This window comes from Narcine bancroftii, chromosome 7 (assembly GCF_036971445.1).
Source record: "Narcine bancroftii isolate sNarBan1 chromosome 7, sNarBan1.hap1, whole genome shotgun sequence".
In the NCBI taxonomy this organism is placed as follows: Eukaryota; Metazoa; Chordata; class Chondrichthyes; order Torpediniformes; family Narcinidae; genus Narcine; species Narcine bancroftii.
This window is the reverse complement of record NC_091475.1, coordinates 68,641,307-68,647,609: the sequence shown is the minus strand read 5'-3', so window position 1 is coordinate 68,647,609 and position 6,303 is coordinate 68,641,307.

Here is a 6,303-nt window from a genome sequence, read left to right as displayed (position 1 = left end):
CACAAATCAATTGGGTTTCTTGTCAACGTAATGGAGTAGTGGCCGGTAGGAGAATACCAGCACTCTCCAGAAAAGAAGAAATAAAGTGAAGAAAATACAAAGTTCAAGAAATACAAAACATATTGTTTTAATTTTTTAATATTTCCTTTTATTTGATCATTACCTGTGATGTGAGACATGGAAGAAAGCCTCTACTTCCTCAGGAGTTATATGGTTATATGGATCCAATTTCTTGTTTTCCTTCAGATGTATATAACTTTTTATAAAATGAGTAAAATTCATCATTAATCTCACGAGGTTTATAAGTAATAAAGAAATTCCGTCTAAAAGCATTAATAGTCCTTGAAATCTGTTCTTTCTTTAATTGCCACACCAGTACCATGTGCTTTCTCTCCCGATTCATATACCTTTGCTTCGTCCTATTAATCACACATTCAAATTGATAAGATTTCAAAGTATTATATTCCAGTTTCAACCTAGATAATTCTATTTTCTGATCTTCTGTAGCATCTTTCTGAAATTTCTTTTCTAACTCATCAATCTGTTTCTCTAATTCAAAACTCTGATTTAATCGATTCTTCTTTATTTTAGTATAGCTAATTATTTGTCCTCTCAAATAGGCTTTCATAGCATCCCATAATACAAACTTACTTTGAACAGAATTAGAATTTTCTTTCAAAAAAAAATTAATTTGTTTTTTCAAAAAATCAATAAATTCCATATTTTTTTAACAACTTGGTATTAAATCTCCAATGATAGGCCACTTGAATTTTCTCAGAAGTTGCATATGTAAAATATAACAAAGAATGATCTAAAATCACCCTACTTTTATATTCCGCTTGTTGTATTTTCCCTTGTAAATGTGCTGATACTAAAAAGTCAATCCTTGAAAACGATTCATGTCTAGATGAATAAAAAGAGAAATATTTCTCTGTTGGATTAAGACATCTCCAAATATCTATCAAATTAAGATCTTTCATCAACGCTTGAACCTGAACTGCCATTTTAGATTTCTTAACTTCCTTTGGAGATTTATCCAATAAAGATTCCAAAACACAATTAAAATCACCACCAACTAAAATATTATCATTAGCCTGATCCAAACATAAAAATGCATCTGAAATAAATATTTTATCATCTGCATTTGGAGCATAAATATTAAGTAAAGTCCAAAATTCACTAAAAATCTTACAATTCAATTTAAGAATACATCCTGCCTTTTCCTCCATTGGTTGTAATTCAAAAGATAAATTTTTATGTGTCAAAATTGCTACATCTTTAGACCTAGAATTAAATGAGGAAGAATATACATGCCCAAACCAGTCCCTCTTTAATTTCATACTTTCCTTTACATTCAAATGTGTTTCTTGTAAAAAAGCAACGTCAATTTTCATTTTCTTAATATATGCCAAAACTCGCTTACACTTAATCAGACTGTTTAATCCTCGAACATTAAAAGTAGCAAACCTCAACTTTGACATATCTACTATTGTTACTAAATACCAATAATATCTTTATATAACAACTCAAATCAATGTATATAGGCCCTCCAATATGAGAAAAAAAATCACAAATTAAAAATTAACTAAAATGAAAATAAAAAGAAAGAAATGCCCCCCCCAAAAAAACTTCCAAATGGTAGTAATCCCCAAAGCAAAAATTGGGTGTGGGTCACCCACCAGTGGCTGATGGCTCGTAAAGAACTTAGTGCAAATCCCTCCCTCTCCAGCCAAACAATCAATAACATCAAAATATCATAATAACAAAAAATTCTTCCTTTCATCCAAGAGATTCCAATCTCAAAGATCCCATTTCAGAAGAAGTTGGACTCTTTCCATTCCCGTTTTTACCATTTCTTCCATTTCATCTGTTTCCAGAACAACCAGATTTTTCTTTAGGAGATAATGGTGGACTACGTCTTTGTCCTCTTATATCTGGCAATGAATCAGCAAAAAATCATTGCTTCACAATCATTTTCAAAAAATCGAAATTGATAGTCTCCATAAAACACCTTCAACACTGCAGGATAGCAAAAAGTAGACTTATAACCTTTACGCAACAAAACTTCTTTAACTGGATTAAATCAACATCGACGTTGAATGACCTCTTGACTCAGATCAAGGTAAAAGAAATCTCTGCTATTCTAAATCAATAATGGAGTTTGTCGTTGTCTTGCATTCTGCACTGCAAGTCGAAGTATTGCTTCTCTTTCCAAATTATTCAAACATCGAATTATTACCGGTCTCGGTGGTTGACCAGCTGAGGGTGTTCTTCTTAGAGCTCTATGGGCATTTTCCAGTACCAATGCCCCAGAAAAAAAATCTTGCCCTAATACTTGTGGGATCCAGTCTTTAAAGAAATGAAGAGGATCTTGTCCTTCTATACCTTCTGGCAAACCAACAATTTTCACATTATTCCTTCCACTTTGATTCTCCACGTAGTCTATTTTCCTCTCTAGATCCTTCTCGCATTCTCCCAATTCTATGACTGATTTTTCAACCTTCAGCACCTTTTTTGTGTTAGAAGCCACTTGTTGTTTACAGTCCAAAAAAGCAGTATGAAATTTTTTTAATTCTTCATAAGATGCACCCACATGTGTCCTTTACCATATTTAATTCTGAACTTATACCAGCAGTCATTTGAGCCATTTCATTCATTTGAGATGTCAAAGGGTTAATAACAGCTTGAACAACATCATTTAATTGCATACACTGTAGGTCAGAAAAGCTCAGCCCAGCTCTCTCTGATGTAGTGACAGAACAAGGTAACTGCAGCTCCTGCTGCAACTCAACAGAAGGCATTTTTAAAGTTTTACTGTGGGTCTGGACTCCCAGTGACAGCACTCCGACTTCCTCAGGGCATTGCCGCTTGTCTCCCCCCACATCTTGTTGTTTTTTCATTAAATCACGAAGAAAAGCAATTTCTTCAGATTGAAGTGCTTCCTGATGCATTTCCAACAATGGAGTCGTCTTCCTGTGTGCTCCTTCTGTTGAAATTGAAAGGCTTTCCAAATCAGGGTCCACTTCTTGGGAACACACACCTTCTTCCAGAGAACGAATAATTCCAATGCCATCCTTCACTTGGTGAGTAACAGACATTTTTTTTTCAACTTCCACAGGCAGTCTTTGAGGTTTAGACACTGAAGAGATTAAGGCTGAGGCTGTATCAAGTCGTCTAGGCCCCAAATCTTCAGCACTTCGAAAATGTAACTTCTTCTGCACTTGAGGTTTAATCTTTTTACCATTAGTGGCTATAATCATTCCTTGATACTTTAAACTAAAATTTAAAAAGTTTAAACTTGAAAACAAAGAGTTAAAAAACAGGTACTTAAAAGTCTAGCCAGAGAGGTCGAGATTACACGTCTAGACTCTACGCCATCTTGCCACGCCCCCTGGGGGACAGCGACTTGATCAACAGCTGAATGACCGGGATGGGTTCTCCGGCCGACGAATCCATTCCCAGATATCTTCATTCTATCTTTGGCTGCACTTGCCAGATGAAGGCAAGTAGAGCAGCCATGTGCCAGGATGACCGCTTCCTCGTGGCTGTGACATGATTTCAGAGGCTAAGCGTGGCCAATTGTGGCCAAAGAGAAATTCTTTGCCCGACAGACAAGCAGATCCACGGAAAACGCCCAAGTGCCGGGCTCTGCAACTGGCTCAAACCACCTGAATGCCAAGGACATATTGCACAGTGAAGAAGGTCGTGAACCCATCGGGAAATTTTAGGTCGTACGCCCACCTCTGCAACTGGTCCTTTTCCAAGGTGCAATGGCCACTTCGGCCCTCTCAACAGTGGAATCCCCAATCCACGAAAATGTGTTGACGATCGGGAAACTCTCATCAAAATACAAAACGCGAACCGAATTTTCAAATGAGCGGATTGGGAGCAGTCAGCTTGTGTGCGGTTGAAACTGATGGAAGCAGGGGACAGAGATGGTTGCAAACCGTGGAGTGGATCGTAGGAGGCCATCGGAAGTGCTACTGGAGAAGGCATAGCATGGAAAACGGGCCGGCAACAGGGTTGGACTGAGAGTTAACCCTTTCAGACCAGCGCTCCTGATGATCTTACTCTCAAATGTAAGATTGCTGGAGAAGAAAATGGATTACTGAGAGAACTGCATGGCTACTGTGCTCTGCTGATTACAGACAGAAACGTAACTCCAGGACCCATTCTGGACTCAACGATCCAGTTGGATGGCGTTACCTCCTTTAGAGCAGACAAAGATGCTGCGGCTTCAAGCAAGACTGGAGGTGGGGGGTGCATTTACATCAGAGACCATTTCAGGCGGACCCTTCAGGTAGGCGGTGGCAGGGGTGGATCCTAACCTGCAAATTCACCTTTCAGGTGGCAGCCCTAAAAGGCTGCTTCAGCGTTGCCTGGTCCAGCTGAAAGGGCCTGTTCAAATCCAGAGGCTCCTCATAGAACCTCTAGATTTGATGGAGGCAGTCCAGCTGCGTGGGGAATTATGGGTAGTGCGCCATTACTATGCCGCATTTTGAGTCACAGAGAGCGGCCTTGATGCAGGAGTGGCCAGCCAGGCTGTGACAGCCCACGCTGGCCACCCCCAAATGTCCCCCACCAGCTGTCCCTGCCCTGATGTACCCTGAAGGCCGTCCCTGCCCCAACGGCCACCCCTGCCCCGACATCTCTCTCCAGCCGTCCCTGCATGATGACCCCCACAGATTACCCCTCCCCAATGGGGCAGGGGCTGTCAGGTAGTGGATCGCCCTGCTTAGCTGTGGCTGAGATGAGGAGAACCCTATCCAAGGTGAACCCACACAAGGTGGTGGGACCAGACATCATACCTGCTCAGGTACTGATGGACTGCCTCACTGCAGTAGTCCATTGTTCCTAGAGAGTTCCAGGCAACTGCCATCAACCCGGTGCCCAAGAGAATGACATAACAGGCCACAATGACTACTGGCCTGTGGCACTGACCTCTACCATTATGAAATGCTTTGAGCATCGGTTGATAGAAGCATCAAAGTGCACCTCCCAGAGATGCTGGATCCATTTCAGTTTGCCTGTAGAAGAAATCATTCCACAGACAACACTACAGCTTTGTTGCTTCACTCAGTCCTGGCCCATTTGAAGAATAATGCCTCACTTTGGCATTTAGTATGATCATTCCCCAGAGGCTGGTGGAGAAGTTGCACTTGCTGGGACTCAACATCCCTCTCTGAAACTGGATCCTGGACTTATCAAAAAAAAAACTAGAGTCTGTCTGGATTGGTAACAAAATATTGATCACCATCACACCGAGCACTGGCACACCTCAGGGCTATGTGCTCAACCCGCTCCTGTTCACACTGGATCTAGCTCCCACAGTGTCATCAAGTGCACAACAGTAGTTGGTCTCATCAGCAACAACGATGAGCCGCTCTACAGAGATGAGGAGGAATATCTCGTGAAATAGTGCGAGAGTAACAACCTGAGTCTTAATGTGGGCAAGATAAAGGAGATGATCAAGGACTTCAGGAGGACCAAGAATGACCACCCTCCACTACACATCCACAACTCTGTAGGGGAGAGAGTGGAGAGCACCAAGTTCCTTGGAGTTCACTTAACTAGTGACCTATTGTGGACACTCAACATCTCCTCATGCAGAGTTCATGATATTGAAATACTTCACTGGACAGAATCATGTGCCAGAATCTGGCAGTATGAAAGGGTATTGAGCTGTTCTCATCCACTTACTGTAATCCACTTGTGCATGGTGGTCAGCGTTTCTACCATGTCGTGGTTATCGTGTTCCCCATATACACAAAAAAATCACTGGTTCAAAACCAGGCAGAAATATTCTAAATTTTTCTTGAGACGTGAGGGACCACACCCAGAGTTCTCCCTAACTTCCCCCCACCACCTATCTGAACCTAATGGGCAGTAATCCCCTAAACCATGTTACTCTAAACAAGAAGGTCGTTGCTTTGTTCTATCGCCACTGATGTACGTCCCTCAATGGCAATGTTTTAAAATAAGAGCAGCACTGTTGGTGTAGCGGTTATAGCAACACTGTTAGAGCGCCAGTGATCAGGACCAAAGTTCAAATCCCATACTTTCTGTAAGGAGTTTGTACGTTCTCCCTGTGTCTGTGTGGATTTCCTCTGTGTGCTCTGGTTTCCTCCCACCATTCGAAACGTACTGGAGTGTAGGATGATTGTGTGTAATTGGGCGGCATGGACTCATGTCCCAAAAGGGCTTATTACTGTGCTGTATTTCTAAATTTAAAAACAAATGAAAAAATAAAATAAAATGCTGATTTGGAACTTGAACTGGAAATTATTCGACCGAAACCATTCT